This window comes from Giraffa tippelskirchi, chromosome 6, assembly GCF_054371585.1.
Source record: "Giraffa tippelskirchi isolate mGirTip1 chromosome 6, T2T-mGirTip1v1.2.pri, whole genome shotgun sequence".
NCBI classification, from domain to species: Eukaryota; Metazoa; Chordata; class Mammalia; order Artiodactyla; family Giraffidae; genus Giraffa; species Giraffa tippelskirchi.
The window spans coordinates 109,079,379-109,099,636 of NC_137280.1; the positions used below are offsets into that span (position 1 = coordinate 109,079,379).

The 20,258-nt window shown below is 37.0% G+C and overlaps 1 protein-coding gene and 1 long non-coding RNA gene across 3 annotated transcripts in view; one reads left to right on the forward strand and one right to left on the reverse strand.

The window, feature by feature from the left end:
* PRR16 (proline rich 16) overlaps positions 1–20,258 on the reverse strand; it is a 936,482-nt gene that overhangs the window by 443,078 nt on the left and 473,146 nt on the right. The gene's annotated exons all lie outside the window — the stretch shown is intronic.
* On the forward strand, positions 57–4,244 carry LOC145509783 (uncharacterized). 2 transcript variants are annotated; one of them, XR_014056409.1, is made up of 2 exons: positions 57–267; positions 3,478–4,244. It is a non-coding gene; the product is annotated as an uncharacterized LOC145509783 (long non-coding RNA). The 2 variants fall into 2 exon arrangements; XR_014056410.1 differs by having other exon boundaries at positions 3,491–4,244.

The window sequence follows — 20,258 nt, forward strand, 5'->3', positions numbered from 1 at the left end:
AGTAATAGATGGCTGACTGAATCCTCAGCTCAGGTGGGGCACAAGCTAGAACAATCACAGGAGACTTAGTAGAGTCCCGGGCAATTCCTCCACCTAGTGTGGGGAGTGAGCAACATCCCTATTTGCTTGCCTTGGCTATCAGTTAGTACTCACTAAAACTTCCTGGGCCTGAACTTCCCCACACATAGAGTAAGGATGACTTCCTTAGAAGATTATTGTGAAGAGTAGAGCTATGAAAATAGCACAAAGAGCCTAATCTGCTACACAGTAAGTTCTCAAGAAAGTGTAAATTTTACCACTTTTACTGTGTCATTTGCCTAAAGTCATAGAGCCATTAAGTAGCACAGACAGGATTCATATTCTCAAGTTCCTGAAAAAATGACACTGATGAATCCCTACACTGCCAATAAAACCAAAGTAACTGGAAATACCAATAACACCTAAAAACATTCCAGAAAAGAGTGTCCACAATCTCCACGAGTAATTTTCTAAGTGCTCCTGAACACTGTGGGACCCTCTCCTTACAGGAGTACTGGATGAGACACAGGAAGACCAGGTACCATTATCTTCAGGCATGATCTTTGAAGCAAAATGTGAAAACTGGACTTTTCACTTTAGAAGGTTTCCAGTAGTAGGCATTAAGCTACAATGGATTGTTTTATAAGCCTGAAGCTGGCAAATACTTCAACCAGTTCAGTTCAGTTCAGTTCAGTCGCTCGGTCATGTCCAACTCTTTGCGACCCCATGGACTGCAGCACACCAGGCCTCCCTGTCCATCACTAACTCCCGGAGTTTACCCAAATTCATGTCCATTGAGTCAGTGATGCCATCCAACCATCTCATCCTCTGTCATCCCTTTCTCCTGCCTTCAATCTTTCCCATCATCAGGATCTTTTCAAATTAGTCAGTTCTTCACATCAGGTGGCCAAAGTATTGGAGTTTGAGCTTCAACATCAGTCCTTCCAATGAACACCCAGGACTGATCTCCTTTAGGATGGACTTGTTGGATCTCCCTGCAGTCCAAGGGACTCTCAAGAGTCTTCTCCAACACCACAGTTCAAAAGCATGAATTCTTCAGCGCTCAGCTTTCTTTATAGTCCAACTCTCACATTCATACACGACTACTGGAAATAATATTCAATTTAATGACTTTGATTTTTATATCTGATTACAGGCTGCTATCAGAAAGTAAATTATTAAAATTTAAGAACTATCACCCTTTATAAACTTGTATAAATATATTAATAGATTTTATTGATATTCCCAGTTCAATATTCTAAGTGGATCTACGTCTTTTTATCAGTTAGAGAAAATACAGAAATTTACTTGGTATACTTAAATAGTTAGTTAGAATTTCTAAAATTTGGGGGAAGATTACTTTCTTTCCAGTCAATCACCAGTGTTATCTTGAGTGAATTGTGTCTTACCGTTTATATCATTTAACTTTTCAAATTTATGAATTTATGTTACAGTAGCCTCATTGATATAAAAGCTTGTGTGTCTATAGATCTCCTATAGATGTAAATTGGTATCAAGAATATTTTTCCAAAATTTTCTAACCACTATGCTTTAAGACACTTATGCAATTAGGTTCCAGAAGTTATTCTTAGCCCTGTCATTGAGACAAAGACATCACAATCCTCCTAGCCCTCTTAATTTTATTATATGATCATATTTCATTTTGGATGTTCTGTCTGGGAATTTGGGCTATTTAAATGAATTATATTTACTTTCAAATCAAGTATAAAGATTAATATTTTTAGGTTTTAGAATATAAAATTATGAGTAGAAGATTATATTATTCTTTATAAAGTAAATAATAGGAGATTCATATTGTATGACAGCAAAATGTTTGCTGAAATATCATAGTATAGTTTTAAGAATTCTGTGTTATTGTAGAGCTTTTATCCTCTGGAAGTGGGAAGAAGTATGTATTAGCGTCCTAGAGCTGCTATAACAAAGTATCACAAACTAGGTGACTTAAAACAAGAGAAATTTATTCTCTCATAGTTCTGGAGGCTAAAAGTACAAAATCAAGGTGTCAGCAGAGTTAATTCTTTTCAAGGGCTCTGAGGGAGAATCTGTCCCTTGCCTCTCTCCTAGCTTCTGGTGACATCTGGCAATCCTTTATGTTTCTTGGCTTGTAGATTCATCAGTACAAACTCTGTCTCCATTATCACATGGCATTCTCAAAATCTCTTTTTTTGTTTTTTTTCTGAGCTCTCACCAAAATTTCCTGTAACATCTATATTTCTACCAACTGTCTCTTTAAGACTTTGATAGGGTGTACTGTAAATTTTCAAAACTTTATATTTTCCTGATCCCTCAATATTCCCAGAAATGGGCTAGGAGCAACGTGCCCAAGTGACCAGGTGCACCAGTGTGATCAGATTGGTCCTTGACACAAGTTCCTCTTCTTGCCCTTTCCTGACTATAACCGAGTAACATTTAAACACACCAATGTGTGTTTAAACACAAGTCTTTTGCTTGTGTACTCCATCCTGATCTCCAGTAAAGGCTTTATCCCATGGGTCCTCACCCTCTCTCGTGGCTACGCACATGCTTAGCTGGATTCACTCCCTTGGAACTTCTTCTAAGTGGACCCCTGCACGGGATGTCATGGCCCCATATCCAGGACCTACAAACATAATAAATGGTTTTATTTTATATATGCCTTTCCAAGTATAATTCCTGGGACCATGTTGGAATGATCCTTAAAGACCCCACAAGGATGGCTTCCTCTCCCCAACTTACAACACACAGGAGTTTTTAGTCTTTTCCTATCACGTGCCTCAGAATTCTTCTAGCTTCTACCTATTACCCAATTCCAAAACCACTTGAAATTTTTAAGTATTTGTAACTGCAGCATTCTACCTCTTGGTACCAGAATCTATATTGGGGTTTTCCACAGAAATAGAACTAGTATGATATATTAAGAAAGAAAGAGGGAGAAGGGCGGGAGGAAGAGACGGGGAAAGAGAGAGAAATATGAATTTATTTTCAGGAATTGGCTCAAGCAATTGTGGGGACTGACAAAATCCAAATCTGTAAGATAGGCCAATGGGCTGGAGATTCAGGCAAGAATGAAAACTGCAGTCTGGAGTCCCCAGCCTGTACAGTAGTTTGGAAAGCTGGCAATTTATGCAGGTTTTCTATGTTAACAATCTTGAGGGAGAATTCCATTTTCTCTGGAAAACTTCAGTGTTTGCTCTTAAGGTCGTCAACAACATCACTGGATGAGGCCCATTCACGTTCTCTAAAGTAATCTCTTTTACTTAAAGTCAGCTGATTTTTAGGCACTATAGTCTAGCCAAGCTGGCAGATAAAATTAACAGTCACAGGGTAAACTGTAGGCTGTGAGGATTTGGTGGAATGATCTAAAATTACAAGAGTCGTTTGGTTAGAAGTCTAGAATTTAAACACAAATTTCTATAGTTATTGTTTTACATACATTTAGATTATATGTGGTTAATTTAGGTTTCTCTTTGAGAGCCAGAACAGAACAGAGAGAAGATGTAAGGAAAGATGGCACAAATCACAGAAGCAAGATGAATCAAATACCCAAGGCAAACCTAAAAGAAACAGTAATTACCAGCGTGGACGTATGTTGATGTACTTAGCCCAGGATCACATTAACTAATGATATAAAGACAGTCTAAATCTGTCCAAAGAAAGAGATGCAAGAGAAAATTTTCCAATCTTCTTCTTACAGACTAATCAATGTCTAGATTGAAGGAGTGGTCCAGGGATGAGGCGTAGCACAATTTGGAAACACACTGCTGCTTCAGTTTGAAGCCAAGGAGGGAGATTAAAAAGAAAGCATGGAGAGAAAAAGTTAGAGTCAAGGAAACTGAGAGAAAAGTGTGTAAGCAGATAAATAGATAGGAAGGCAGAATTCAGGTAGGAATAGGCAAGTAAGAAGACAGCCATCAAAAGACAAAGACCACACTCTCCCAGAGCCTGAGGATGTGATCAAGATGCTTACACAGGCAGCATACAAACAGAAGAATAAGAACAGAAATGATTATTAACATTTATTGAGTACTTCTAACTGTTCCACCCACCAAACCTCTGAGTGATCACTACTATCATCTTTATCATAAGAGGAAAATGAAGGACAGAGAGGTTAAGGCATTTCTCCAAGTTCACAAAGCTTGCAGGTGCCAGGGCTAGGATTTGAACCTAGGCAGTTTGGCTCCAGAGCTTGTGCTTCCATCCATTAAACCATTTGCTATTCTTGTAAATTGACACCTCCTCCTCTTTCTTTTGGCTTCCCAAGAAGCTGTTGGTTCATCTATTTTCTTAATCCAGCTGATCAATGATCAGTGAGGGAAAGAGACTAATTAATTCTAAACTCACAACTCAAACTATTCATAGATACTGGAAACAATAAACCAACAAAAAAAAGTCACTAATTCATTTTAGAAGATTAGGCAACAAGGAGAGCTTTGGGGAAAAAAGACAAAAAAAAAAAACAGAAAGAAATACACGTTTTATGTGTAGTATGAACATGTGTAGCTCGGCAGGTCTAAAGGGGCAGTAGTCTGCATGAATAAAAAAATTATCTATTCACACAACTAATCATTGCAGTAATTCTGTAATGTTTTGGGGGGAAAGATAGAATGAAAAACTAAGAATGAACTGAAAAGACTGGGGTAGGGAGTACCAGTAGTCTTCAGCAAACATTACCATCAGGAGCCAGTTGTTAAACATTTAACAGCATATCACAAATTTGAATCTTGCAGTCTTAGCTCTATGACATGCTGTTTCCTAACTGTTATATCGTTGCAACATAAGCTCATTGAAAGCAAAGAAAAATTACTCAAGGCCTTTTGTGTACCCTGCAGAACCAGTTTCTCAAGTATTCAATTGTTTAAAAATATAAGTAAGGCTAAGGGTGGTCCCTAATTCCAAAGGAAGAAATAGAAGTCTACAATTAGTCACCATCAGAAGCCTATATATCTTTTGACTCTCAGTAAATATCATGAGTTACTAAAATTTCAAAATATCCTTAACATATGTACTATATTTATGAAAAAATTTAGTCTTATAATTTTAAATGTTCCAATGTGAAAACATTGGCATTAATAATAATTGCAAAATAAATACATAAAAGAATAAAAGTATACTGTTTCATCAGATGGTAAATAAATGTCTTCCTAGACTGTGAGGAAGGGTATTGGAAAATACAGGACCTATCCTCTCAGAATGAGCTCTCTCTCAAGTCTCAGAGATGGAATCATCAATCTGTTTAAAGAAAATGAAAACACACAGTGAAATGGGGTCAGGGAGAGACAGAGTCAAGCTTCAACTAATTAGCTAAAAAAAATTCCTGGAAATAAATGCTTCAGTATTTGCATGATAAAAATGGATAGCCAAATACAATGTGATCTCAAATATAATGAGATCATTTTTAAACTATTTCACACAATTTTGGGAAAAGTACAAGTTGAAGGAAAACCCATGTAGAAAGAACCAAGAACCATTCAGAGAAGCGAGAGTACAGAGAATCATTTAAAGTTCAGTAGGAAGGGAGCTAGTTAAGCAATGAAAAATATAGTCAAGATGATAGAGAAATCTTAAACTGATTCAAAAAGAAATTTCAAAATTGACTGATCGGCAAAATTTTCCTACAATGTCTCTTTAAGCTTGTGATTAGGGAATCTATCTTGTGGTTAAGAACTTACCTCTGACTATCTAAAGATAATTGTGGTGAACAATTCTCCCTGACAAAGAGTTTAATCAGGAAAACTTTGGCATGACTCCCACCTCCCTCCATTCTACTTCTATGATTAATCAATACACATAAGCTTCAATTAAGATTATAATTATACACTGATACTGAGTTACCTTTTCTTCTCAATCTACCTTCACACAATTGAGACTTGTAATTTTAGAAAATGGCATTTGGAAATGTGAAGATAAGGGAAACGACTTAAAACACAGTTGGGAAGTCCCAAGTGGGAAGCTCTCGTGCCCATATCACTCACCACAGCCTACAAGCTCCAACAGGAAGAGAGATTTTTGTCCTGACCCTTCAACAGCAAGCTGGCCACCACCAGCAGTGAATAAGGAACCACCACAGCCCTCAGATTTGTCTTTGGTTCACCACAGAATGCACGTCCCGAATTTCAATTCTTTTGCTATTCCAGAATAAACTCATTTTGCTGGTAAAATCACTGGCTTTTTGTCTAAGGTCAAGAGAACAAATGGATAATTGACACAATAAAATTTATGGCCTTAAAGCATTGTCTATTCTTCACAGAGAGGGATCTTTTAGTGTGTGTGTTTGTGTGTGTGTGTGTGTGAGAGAGAGAGAGAGAAATAGAGATAATAATAAAATTAAAGGTCAGTAAGTCATTTTACCTGAATAGTTCTTTTCATATGCTTTGAAAATGCAGTGTAATGTTTATATGAGGTGAAACTTCTTCTTCACTTTAACATAAAAGAAGTTTTCTTGCGTTGTTTTTTTTTTAAAAAAAAGTTTATCCGCTACTTTTGAATTAAGGAAGCATGGAAAAGAGATTCATTTTGAGCTCATAAAAAATTGTTTCAACCTTTACTCAGACATCTTCAAACCAGTATTTTTAGAACTGAAAGTACATACAATGAAAAATGCAATAACTTCTAAACCAGAAATAATTCATTTTTTGAAATAAAATTTTCTTCATGGTGGTCAAATACTTACTGTGGTATTCAATGTCCTTTTCCTCATTAGTTTGGGCCCACCCCAAAGTGTGACTCTGAAAAATGTCATTAACAGGATGTGTTCACGTGTTTCTAAATGCAAGCTAAATAGATTTCAGAGGAACATGAAGTTAAGGATGTAGAGAGTGTATTAGTTTGATTCAAATCATGGCAGCCCCAAGACATAGCTTTAGGAGATTGTAGCATACCACCATCTTTCTCCACCTTCAAACACACAAACCCTCTGGAATGAAGAAAGTGGGCATATTTTGCAAATAAAAACTCCAGGTAAGTTCTTTGGTTACCCCCTCACACATCTCTACCTAGAATTTAACCAGATGCTTTGAAAACTTTACATAGAAGTCCTACAGCTTGACTATAGCTTTTCAAATTGATATTTACTTTTTTTTTTTTTTTTAGTCATAAGGAAAGCCAGAACATTTTGTAAAACTATAGAGATGTTTAATAGTTTACATAATACAAAATACTACCTTTTGTATGATGACAGAGGGTAACCAGACTTATCGTGGTGATCACTTGGCAATGTATAGAATATAGAAATATTGAATCGCTATGCTGTGTACCAGGAGGTAACATGATGCTGTAGATCAATTATACTTCAAAACAAATAAATTCATAGAAAAAGAGATCAGATTTATGGTTACCAGAGATGGTGAGTGGTGGGATGAGAATTAGAGGAAGATGGTCAAAATGTAACAAACTTCAGCTTATAAGCTAAATTAGTACAACACGATTAATGTAATTAATACTGTTGTATGTTATAAATACAAGTTATTAGTTCATCCTAAGAGTTCTTATTACAATGAATAAATATTTTTCCTTTTTCTTTTATTTTGTATCTATATGAGATGAGAGATGTTTAAACTTACTGTGGTAATCATTTCATGATTTATGTAAATCAAATCATTATGCTATGCACCTTAAACTTAGACAGTACTGTGTGTCAATTATAACAATAAACTGAAAGAAAAAAAAATTTAAAACAAAAGGTAAGGTTATGTTGAGAAAATGTGTGTGTATGTCCATCAAGAGTTTGACAGTTTATTTTTAATTAGATAATGGTAAGATGGCATTTTTGAATGTTTTTCCTTTAAAAACTAAAATCTGGCAAATCAAAATAAAAGAATTTAGGACTCATTTCTCTAAAGAAATGAGTTTTATTTTTACACTTCTCTCTTCAAAAAGAATCGGTAAAAAAAAAAACTGTCTTTTATTCTATGTCAGTGAAAGTTTTCTAATAATGTGTTTTTAGCTATTTTCTATGAATAAATATAAAATTGTTCCTAGTGAATGAGAAAATTGCTGCAGAAAAAGCTGACTTCACTGATGTCTGGGTCTACTTGAGTTGTTAGTTATAATCAAGCAGAAAATTGTGTCATCATCAATTCTTTCCCCCAGACTCACCCTTTCTTCTCTTGCCTAAGATAACTAGGAGCTCAAGGTCCAAAGATCTGTTTCACATTTACTGAGAATACATGTTGCCTTATCTATACAGTTTTGATCTCATGATATCATGTATGCGTGCTAAGTCACTTCAGTTGTGTCTGACTTTTTGCAGCCCCATGGACTGTATGTAGCCTGCCAGGCTCCTCTGTCCATTAAATTCTCCAGGCAAGAATATTGGAGTGGGTTGCCATGCCCTCCTCCAGGGGATCTTCCCAACCCAGGGATCAAACTCACATCTCCTGCATCGGAAGGCAGGTTCTTTACCACTAGTGCCACCTGGGAAGCCCCCATGATGTCATGTGTATAACCAACTGGAGAAGGGAAGTCCTAAAGATATGGGCACTAAAAAGAAAACACTTTGGGACAGATTATCTTTTATGTATACAAAGGGAGTTGAAAGATGTGAAAACCAAAGCTTAACAATGGAACAGGGCCTATGCAGAAGAAAGGAATATAAAATATTTCTTGAATAGCCTGTACCAGAACAGAAAGCCAACCAATCCCTTATCAAGCAGCGTTGTCATAGTGCCCAACTGTTCCACAGGAAACTCATATATCCTTGCCATGGAAGAAATTAGAATCATTTACATACTCATTTCTTTCCATTTTCTCCTGCTCAGAGGCACAAGGTAAAGTTCCATATCAAGAAGTTCACTAAGAAAAATTCCAACTGGGGAAAAACTGTCTCCTTATTTTGGGTACCTCAGTCTTTGCAAGTGATTCTCTTGGAACTCACTCCATTGGATTCAGGTAGGAGAGACAATAGCTTTCTCCAAGAAAGCTATATCGCACAAAAGACTAAGGATACCCCATTTTTTTCCTCAGTCCTCTTCTTATAGTGACTATGGAAGTTTGTTTTGTACTGATGGCTCTTAGGAAGCCATTCATGTAAATAAATGTGAGTATTTAGAGCATCTGTCTTCAGCATTGGGTACTGGCCATCACTTGAGGACAAGAGAAAAAAAATGTCTGATATCTTTCACACTATATGAAAACTAAGCAGGTAATTTATCAGATATTACACATTAAAGGTTCAGTGAGGGTCAAACAGCCTTGTGCTATTCTGTGCTTAGTCGCTCATTTGTGTCCAACTCTTTGCGATCCCATGGGCTGTAGCCCGCCAGGCTCCTCTGTCCATGGGGATTCTTCAGGCAAGAATGCTAGAGTGGGTTGCCATGCCCTCCTCCAGGCAAACAGACTTGGTTATAAGCTAAAAATCTGAAGGAGTGGGTGAGAGTGGCCATAGGTGCTTCATTACACTAACTGTACACTCTTGGGTACACTACAGCTATCTGTTGACAAAGGGCTCGCATGTCTTCCCAATTTTCTCTTTGATAGCCACAAGAGGCTAAGAAAAAAGAGCTTCATGTTCAGGCTGGAATGCAACTGACCTAAAATAATGCAACCTAAATATTTTATGTTATGTCTTTTGCTGTCTCCTCCTTCTGTTACTGATCTTCAAATACTGGAGTGACCTAGGATATCTTTAGCTTCTTTCTCTTCTCTGTCTCTACTCTGTGCCTAGGAGATAAAACTTGGTAATTTCCAAAATTACATTCTTATTTATAATCTTGAGTTAACAGGCTTAGGAATCCTGATCACTTTACTAATCCATAAGGACTCATTCACAAATGTTAAGATCATCCATGAAAAACTTGGAAGTCATCTCTGATTCCTCTCATTCCTTGCCTCTCACATCTAATCCATTAGCAAATACCAACAGTTTTATTCACAAATACATTCCAGTATCTTCTAGCTAGTTCAGTTCAGTTCATTCACTCAGTCGTGTCTGACTCTCTGCGACCCCATGAATTGCAGCATGCCAGGCCTCCCTGTCCATCACCAACTCCCAGAGTCTACCCAAACCCGTGTTCATTGAGTCGGTGATGCCATCCAACCATCTCATCCTCTGTCATCCCCTTCTCCTCCCGTCCCCAATCCTACCCAGCATTAGGGTCTTTTCCAATGAGTCAACCCTTCGCATGAGGTGGCCAAAGTATTGGAGTTTCAGCTTCAACATCAGACCTTCCAATGAACACCCAGGATTGATCTCTTTTAGGATGGATTGATTGGACTCTCCTCAAGAGTCTTCTCCAACACCACAGTTCAAAAGCATCAATTCTTCGGCACTCAGCTTTCTTCACCGTCCAACTCTCACATCTATACATGACCAGTGGAAAAACCATAGCCTTGACTATACGGACTTTTGTTAGCAAAGTAATGTCTCTGCTTTTAAATATGCTATCTAGGTTGGCCATAAACTTCCTTCCAAGGAGTAAGCATCTTTTAATTTCATGGCTGCAATCACCATCAGCAGTGATTTTGGAGCCCAAAAAAATAAAGTCTCTCACTGTTTCCACTGTTTCCCCATCTGTTTCCCATGGAGTGATGGGACCAGATGCCATGATCTTAGTTTTCTGAATGTTGAGCTTTAAGCCAAGTTTTTCACTCTCCTCCTTCACCTTCATCAAGAGGCTCTTTAGTTCTTCTTCACTCTCTGCCATAAGGGTGGTGTCATCTGCATATCTGAGGTTATTGATATTTCTCCTGGAAATCTTGATTCCAGCTTGTGTTTCTTCCAGCCCAGCGTTTCTCATGATGTATTCTGCATATAAGTTAAATAAGCAGGGTGATAATATACAGCCTTGACGGACTCCTTTTCCTATTTGGAACCAGTCTGTTGTTCCATGTCCGGTTCTAACTGTTGCTTCCTGACCTGCATACAGGTTTCTCAAGAGACAGGTCAGATGGTCTGGTATTCCCATCTCTTTCAGAATTTTCCACATTTTATTGTGATCCACACAGTCAAAGGCTTTGGCATAGTCAATAAAGCAGAAATAGATGTTTTTCTGGAACTCTCTTGCTTTTTCCATGATCCAGCGGATATTGGCAATTTGATCTCTGGTTCCTCTGCCTTTCCTAAAACCAGCTTGAACATCTGGAAGTTCACGGTTCACGTATTGCTGAAGCCTGGCTTGGAGAATTTTGAGCATTACTTTACTAGCATGTGAGATGAGTGCAATTGTGCGGTAGTTTGAGCATTCTTTGGCACTGCCTTTCTTTGGGATTGGAATGAAAACTGACCTTTTCCAGTCCTGTAGCCACTGCTGAGTTTTCCAAATTTGCTGGCATATCGAGTGTAGCACTTTCACAGCATCACCTTTGAGGATTTGAAATAGCTCAACTGGAATTGCATCACCTCCACTAGCTTTGTTCGTAGTGATGCTTTCTAAGGCCCACTGATTACTTCAAATACATCCAGTTTGACACCATGCTTATAAAATCCCCTTCTCATCCTCACTAACTACAATACATTTCTTTAAAAAAAATAATATGAAATAAAAATATGTATTTGGCTGTGCCGCATCTTAGTTGTGGCAAGCAGAATATTTTAATCGTGGCATAAGAACTCTTAGTTGTGGCATGTGGGATCTAGTTCCCTGACCAGGGATTAAACCCAGGACCTCTGCACTGGAAGCATGGAATCTTAGCCACTGGACCACCAGGGAAGTCTCACTACAATACATTTCTAATTCATTCTCTACAGAGAGAGTTCCTATGCTGAACCACACAAAAATACACAAGATATCTTAGAAAACTAAGACCTACTACTGAAAATATTTTGATTAAAACAGCATGCCAATAGCAACTTAAGAGTTTTAAATTTAATGTATTCACTAATTTTTCACTTAACATATTTACTGCTATATTTTCTCATTCTAATGTGAAAGACTGGAGATAAAATAAAGAAATAACAGAATAATAGAAAGTACTATTTTTATATAGAAAATAAACCATATGTTAATGTCTGGATCCTATTTTAAACTGAATGATCTTCATTGAGGGATATTTAAGCTCAAATCTGAATGATCAGGAGAGGTCTGCCATAGTATAATCTTTTTAAAGTGTCTGAGGCAGAAGGAATTGGTACCAGCACTTGGCCCTAAAGTTGGAAGGCACTTGATATGTTCCTGGAACCCCAGAAAAGGACCGAGTACCTAAAGCTTACTGACAAGGCGGTAGAATGAGGGAAAGGAAAGTACAAAGAAAGGGAGAAGCAGTTAAATTGAGTTATTGTTCTTGGTTAGTTAAGTTTATTTTAAGTAGTTCAAGGTAAGAAGCCATTAAAGGGATTTAAAGTGAATGTGTTAGAAGCTGGATCAAGGAAGGACCAAGGATGATGCCTAGGTGTGTAATCTTGGCCCAGGGGTAGTTCTACCACATCATAAAGCAGAACTGGAAAAATAAAAAGAGGTTGCTTCTTTCTGCACTCTGGAATAGGGAGAAATAAAACATTTTTTGAGCTTTTTTTAGAGCTAGGTTTTATATAGCTAAACTGAAAACGAAGCCTCTTTCTGTGAAATGCCTCATGTGGCTTTGCCCTTACACTAACTACCAGTTGGCCTGGCGTGGTACTATGTTGTCACCATGACAGCCCTAGGGAAGAGAGATGCTCAATTCTGTAACTGTTTCACTGTTCCATGTGGAAAGCCCACCAACCTTCAGAGGTGTTGGGTATGTAGATTTTAAAATCTAAAACAGACTCCTTAGGGACATGGTCATTTTCCAGCTATCCACTGGAGATGGATTGTGTATCATTCAAGGACACCAATGCGCACCAAAAGCAACACTACAAACTAAGAAATAAAGTAACCACATTGGAATGAACTAGAGGAGGTGTACAGAATTCTGGTATCTCTTGCCCAATTTCCTCTGGTAAGGGGAACTTTGGTTCTGATTACAACTATTTTCAGTCAGTATACCTTTTTGAGTCATTTATTGTCCCTCAGTGAAAAAGTAAAAAAGTAACTTGATATCAATAGTGACAGGCACATTGCCATGTCAAAGAGCATCTCATAATGTAAGCTTTTCATAGAAATCAAACAACAGCAAGCTCTTCGTTAAAAATTTGCTTTAGAGAGCATTGAAATTTCTATCTTTGTGTTCACAATCTGAATTTAATTCAACATTTTGTAGGGTGCTATTAATTTTGCATAAAAACAGAAATATCTTTATTCTTATCAATTCTATTAGTCCCACTACCAACAGAACAGATATTTATATAGTTTACAGTATTATTTTAAATATAAGAATTAATTCATGAGATACAAAACTTTAAAAATTTATTTTTGACTTTGAATATTTATATTTTAATGACTCTTAAAATGAACCAAAATCTAAGCAAAATGCACTATTTTTGCCTTAATCATAATAGTAAATTTACAAGTAGATATTGTGATTCTACCCATATTACAAGTAAAAGGAAGAATAAATAAATTGCTCAAAGTTAACATGTTTTAATTTTAGACAATTGAACTTCCCTTCCTTTAGCAGATCTGCAAGTGCACAGTTGTGCAGGTTTGATAAAGTGGGAGATTCTATGGTTTTCAGCAGTACTTCAAAAATGGTTTATGATGCAAAACTTTTCCAGAGGTAGATGATTTACTTAAGATGCTCTGTATCTACAATACAGGTAGATCCAGGCAGCAAAAGAGAAGCCAGTGAAGCCCTGAGGGTGTTTTAGAAAATATTCATTTGTTCTCTCCCAATAAACATGTTATTTTGCTTCTTTTCCAGTTAACCTCATACACAAATGCTAAATTAAAAAAAAGAAAAACATTGTAACCAATATTTACTGAAATAATTTACCAGAATACTAAAGCTCCTTATGGCCTCTGTCATCAATATGTAGGGTAACAGTTAGGCTATAGGTACCCTCAAATGCGTTTTTCTGCTCCACAAGGATAAAAACAATGGTGTGGTCACTCACCTCGGGCCAGCCATTCTGGAGTGTGAAGCTAAGAGGGCTTCAGGAAACATTACTATGAACAAAACTAGTGGAGGTGATGGAATCCCAGCTGAGTTATTTCAAATCCTAAAACGTGTTGCTGTTAGAGTGCTGCATTCAATATGTCAGCAAATTTGGAAAACTCATGGTGGCCACAGAAGAGAAAGGTCTGTTTTCATTTCTAATCTCAAAGAAGAGCAATGCCAAAGAATGTTCAGACTACTGTTCAATTGCACTCATTCAACATTCTAGCAAGGTAATGCTCCAAATCCTTCAAGGCTTCAACAGTACATGAACCGAGAACTTCCAGATGTACAAGCCGGATTTAGAAAAGGCAGAGGAACCAGACATCAAATTATCAACATCCACTGGATCATAGAAAAAGCAAGGGAATTCCAGAAAAACTTCTACTTCTGCTGTATTGACTATGCTAACACTTTGACTTTCACAACAAATTGTGGAAACTTTTTAAAAAGATGGGAATACCAGGCCACCTTACCTGCCTCCTGACAAACCTGTAGGCAGGTCAAAAAGTGACAGTTAGAATGGGACATGGAATAACAGACTGGTTCGAAATTGGGAAAGCAGTACGTCAAGGTTGTATATTATCACCCTGCTTATTTAACTCATATGCAGAGTACATCATGCAAAATGCAAGGCTGGATGACTCATGAGCTGGAATCAAGATTGCCAGGAGAAATATCAATAACCTCAGATATGCAGATGAAACCACCCTAATAGCAGAAAGTGAAGAGACTGCAGAGCCTCTTGATGAAAGTGAAAGAGGAGAGTGAAAAAGCTGACTTAAAACTCATCATTCGAAAAGCGAATATCATGGCATCCAGTCCCATCATTTCATAGCAAATAGATGGAGGGAAAAATGGAAACAATGACAGACTTTATTTTCTCGGGCCCCAAAATCACTGTGGATGGTGAGTGTAGCCATGAAATTAAAAGACGCTTGCTCTTTGGAAGAAAAGCTGTGACAAACTTAGTGTATTAAAAAGCAGAGACATTACTTTGCCTACAAAGGTCTGTATAGCCAAAGCTATGGTTTTTTCCAGTAGTCATGTATGGATGTGAGATCTGGACAATAAAAAAGGCTCAGCGCTGAAGAATTGATGCCTTCAAATGGTGGTGCTGGAGAAGACTCTTGAGAGTCCCTTGGACTGCAAGGAGATCAAACCAGTCAATCCTAAAGGAAATCAACCCTGACTATTCACTGGAGAACTGATACTGAAGCTGAAGCTCCAATACTTTGGCCACCTGATGCAAAATGTCGACTCATTGGAAAAGACCCTGATGCTGGGAAAGACTGAAGGCGGGAGGAGAAGGGGATGACAGAGGATGAGATGGTTGGATGGCATCACCGACTCGATGGACATGAGTTTGAGCAAACTTCAAGACATAGTGAAGGACACTGAAGCCTGGTGTGCTGCAGTCCGTGGGGTTTCAACGAGTTGGCCACATGTGAGCGGCTGAACAACAGTAACATGGAATCTAGAAAAACGGTACTGATGAAACTATTTGCAAGACATGAACAGAGACACAAATACAGAGCACTGGTGGACTTGTTCACATGGTAAGAGGAAGGACAAGGGGGACGGATTGAGAGAGTAGCACTCACATACATACACTACCACATGTAAAACACAAAGCTAGTGAGAAACTGCTGCATAGCACAGAGCTCAGCTCAGTGCTCTGTGATGACCAAGGTGGTTAGGATGTGGTAGGTAGTGGGAGGAAGGCTCAAGAGAGAGGGATATATGTACATATATGGCTGGTTCACAATGTTGTACAGCAGAAACTACCACAACATTGTAAAGCAATTACATTCCAATTAAAAAAAATGTGAAAAATTTGTTTACAAGTGGAGATGAAATTTGTGACATAAAACATTCAGGTTTCAGTGACTTTCATAGGAACAGACAGGAGGAATCCAAAGGAACCTGACCTTGGTCAGAGTGGAATGAGAATCCTCAGAGGTACAAGGAAACCTCAATTGTCACACTATTTTCTCATTGTTAAGTAATTGTGACACCCCCCCTAAAATTGTATATTTTGGGGCCTCAGCTACTTGTTGCTCAAAGGAAGGAAAAGAAAAAAGCAAAGGTAACCTGTTTCCCTGGTCTAATTTAAAAAATTATTGATTTTTCTCATAGGGTAGAACTTTTGAAAGCATAAAACTACTAGCTCAGTCCCTCGGAGACTATTTCCATTTCAAGTTTCTTTTTTTTTTTTTTTCTTTATGTTATAAACAGAACTATGACTTCCCTGGCATATGACTTAGTGGAAAACCTCAGAACCACCACCACAAAGACATCTCTCAGACGAAACTAGAACTTTTATTCCATTAAGTCTCCTCAGTACCTTTGCACTCTAATCCAGCAAGGCCTATTTTATTGAATTATTTTCTAGCCAGTTTGGTGATGTAGTACATCTACTACAAGTTCATCAGAAATAAGAGCTTAAACTAGGGTTGCCCCTACCTGCTAAGTAAATGAAAAGGTTTAAAATGTATAGCTTGTTGCTGACATTCTTTCCTATCCATAGGAAAAGAAAGGGGACACTGGTTTCATTGAATACACAAGGACCTCCAATTAAATCTGATGTATTGTGCCTTTCACACTGGAGTCTCACAAAAGACAGGTTCCTGCATAACACTGACTCTTAAAAAACATGTAGCTCAGTAGCTACAGAATAGAGGATACCTTCTACAGATATTATGGTGACTGAATAACAGCTCATCTTTCTTTTTTAGGGTCAAATAATCTCAAATGTTTTAAACTTTCAGTTTGTATGTACAGAGACCTTAATTTTTCTGAGTGTCTAGAGTTTCAAGGACCCAATTCTATAAATTTGATAACTTTGGTACCCTTCAGGCTAATACAGGGCTTCCCAGGTGGCACAGTGGTAAAGAATCCGCCTGCCAATACAGGAGACATAAGAGACGGGGATTCAATCCCTGGGTTGGGAAGATCCCCTGGAGAAGGGAATGGCTACCCACTCCAGTATTCTTGCCTGGAAAATCCCATGGACAGAAGAGCCTTGCGAGCTACAGTCCATGGGGTTGCAAAGAGTCAAACACAACTGAGCAACTTTAAATACACACACAGGCTAATATAGGTGGAAACAAAAGTGTAAAATGTAGATCTTTGACTCCATTTATCCTCAAGAAAATATTGACACCTATCCCTCCCATCATATTTTAGATCAAAGGAGTTCAACAGAAATGAGTAAAGAAAGCAGAAAAATGGGCAAAGAATCATGTTGAAAGCACATAAATTATACTGCTATACCAAAATATCATGTATATGCTATCACTATTATGTTGTCACTAATGTTATATTTTTGTTTACTATGCTTCATTTTCTAACTAGCTATTAAATTTATTTTAAGTGTCTATTGTCTTCTATATTTCTATCTCTCAAAACACTTTAGTATCATATACAAAGAGTGCTCAGTATCATACACAAAGAGTGCTCAGTAAATATGTATTAATAGATCAATTTATTCAGTGATTATCAGAGCTCAAAGGAGTCTCTCCAACTTCAGGGTAATGCCAGCGATCAAACAGATTGGAAAATGGAAATGTTCTTGGGGGTTTTAAAAGTCTAGTCCCTGCCCTGTGATATGCAATAGTGACTAAATTATTTAAAGGTTTCAATAGCACAAAATTGTGCTTTGATTTACATAAAGCTTGTGGAATTTCCTTTGCTTCCAAATGGACACTACAGCATTTTCTTTCATGACTCCACCAGCAGAATCAGAATGTTTTAAAACGTATAAAACATCCTTTATTTCTCCCCCCAAAATGTAAAAATTATCAAAAACTATCTATATACAATATGAACTGTTCAATTCTCACTTCTCAGGCATTAATCATCATCTAAGGACATAAAGGTATATGAATAACTGAAGACAAAAGACCAAGTCTCATAGCCACAGAAGAAAAGGGGGCAAATGCATTTCTTTTGCTTTCTATGTGTTTTGTTTGTTTTTAGATATGACTGGCAGCCTTGTACAAAATGCAAGTCTTCACAATTCAATTCTCACAATTCTTCACAATTCAAAACTCCTCAATTTTCTCTGAAATATTCTACCAATAAGAGGAAGCCTCTTATTAAGTTAACAATTAGTATTAGGAAGAGAATTATAAATAGAAACACCAATTCTGAATAAACTAATGGACACTTGTTCAGTTGCTAAGTTATGTCCGACTCTTTGCAACGCCATGGCCTACAGCACAGCAGGCTTCCCTATCCTTCACTATCTCTCGGAGGATTTTACTCAAACTAATATCCACTGAGTTGATGATGATGCTGCTAGCCAGAATTCGAACAGTATATATAAAATCAGAAGGCTCTAGAACTAGGAGAAGAAGAAGAGATATAATATTTTATGTGCTTAGCCATATAGCTCATGATATATATATATATATATACATACATATATATATATATATATCTAGTGTGAAATAATTGCTCTCTCTCTATATATATAAAGATACTACAATCTATTATTTACTTATCTATCTCTGTAACTATCAGTTTTACAAAGGGTTCTATTAAATAGTTACTGAGTCATTTTGGAGCTGAGTCCCAAGTGAGTAATTTTATTTTTGGGAGTGCAACTACCCACATTTCTTACGGCTGTTTAATGACAATAGAACTTGGATAATGAGACAACTGAGGGTTGAGAAAGGTACACCATCCATCACAGTGAGTCCAATGCTAGTGACACTGTTTATTTACAGCGCAATATAGGAAGACCTACGGCTCACATTGTCGACACAAACAGAACAATAAAAAATACTTAAAGCCATTCACATTCATTTAAAAATTAAACCCGTGGGGTGATGTCAAGATTTCTACTCTTTCTGACAGATAAAGCACCTATCAATAGTTGTATGCCTCATTCTTCAAACAGTGCACAGTGTGGTCTTGGATTTCTACAATCCTTGTTCCACTATCATGCAGAAACAACAAAACTGGATAAAGAAGAGGGTTATTAGATCATCCACTTTGTCTCTGTAGTTACTGTCTATGAGACAGGATGTCTCAGTTTCTCCCATGTCTGTCTGATGATTTCCAACAGAAATTCTCTATTTTTCTGTATCACAGTACAATACAATTTAGCTGTCACTGCATTTGTTTCCTCCTTTGAAGGTTATCCCATCACTCTTGTTAGTCAGTTCTATAGAGGGATCCTTTTTCTTGCCAATGAAATCATTTTGCTATTTATAACAAATTATGTACATGTTTAATCTTACTAAGTTATTCACATGTAGTCTCATCAGATATCACTTCCACAATCTTGCTTTTTTCCTCCAGTTTTAATTGCTTCTATTCTCCTGACCCACACTTTGAAAAAGATAATTTATAAAATCAAAGGAAAATAGTTCTATTATACCTTATATGATTTAGAAATGAGAGAACATGTATATAAATAGATGAGAAACATGTATTCAGATGCACAGCTACACCTGAAGGTAAGTAAGTCAAAATGAGGAGGACTCAGTTTCTGACTGTTGGTCTTCAACATGGAGAGAAGTTTAATTACACAGACAAGAGGAAAATTCCATCTTAATTTGAGCAACAAGGCATTCGTTCCTGTCTGTCTGGCTCACTGATTTAGCCCTAGTAACAAGCATACAGTGCCTGGCATGTGGCTGATAATCCTTTGCTAAAAATAGTTTCTTGCTAGAAATATTTTGCTAATATAAAACCATCAAGTGTTAGCAGTAGTAGAAATATTTCTGATAATTTTACTCCATGAATATTAACATTAATCCTACTGTAATCCCTTTGTTTTTTTCAACTTTTTAGTAATGTTTTCAATAGCAACTACCTTTAAAATAATAGAGGACACTCAGAAAAATATTTGCATTTTTTCTTGAGCTCATCTGTGAAACACGAACTTCCTTGGTTCATTCACTCCCAATAAAGCTTATCTAATTACCCTGGTTTTTATTTGATTTTTCTCTATCAATATACATAGTCACAGCAGTTTGGGAAAAAAATGAGACTGCATGATGTCAGCTATCAAATTATTTTTGAGAATATTGTTATATTTACTCTCTTTGTACTCATTATTCATAAGAACTATTAAACTCTGCCTTAGAGATATTTAACCTAATAAATTCTTTTAATGAAAATAAAATTTGATGGCTATGATTTAAATTTTAATGTTTTACCTGTATATAAACATTGCCTCTACAATAATCTTAAACACAGACTGTGTTAATATTATAATGTCATCTTTGGTCATATTTCATATTTCATTTTAAGTATCACTGCCACAATTACATTATCCA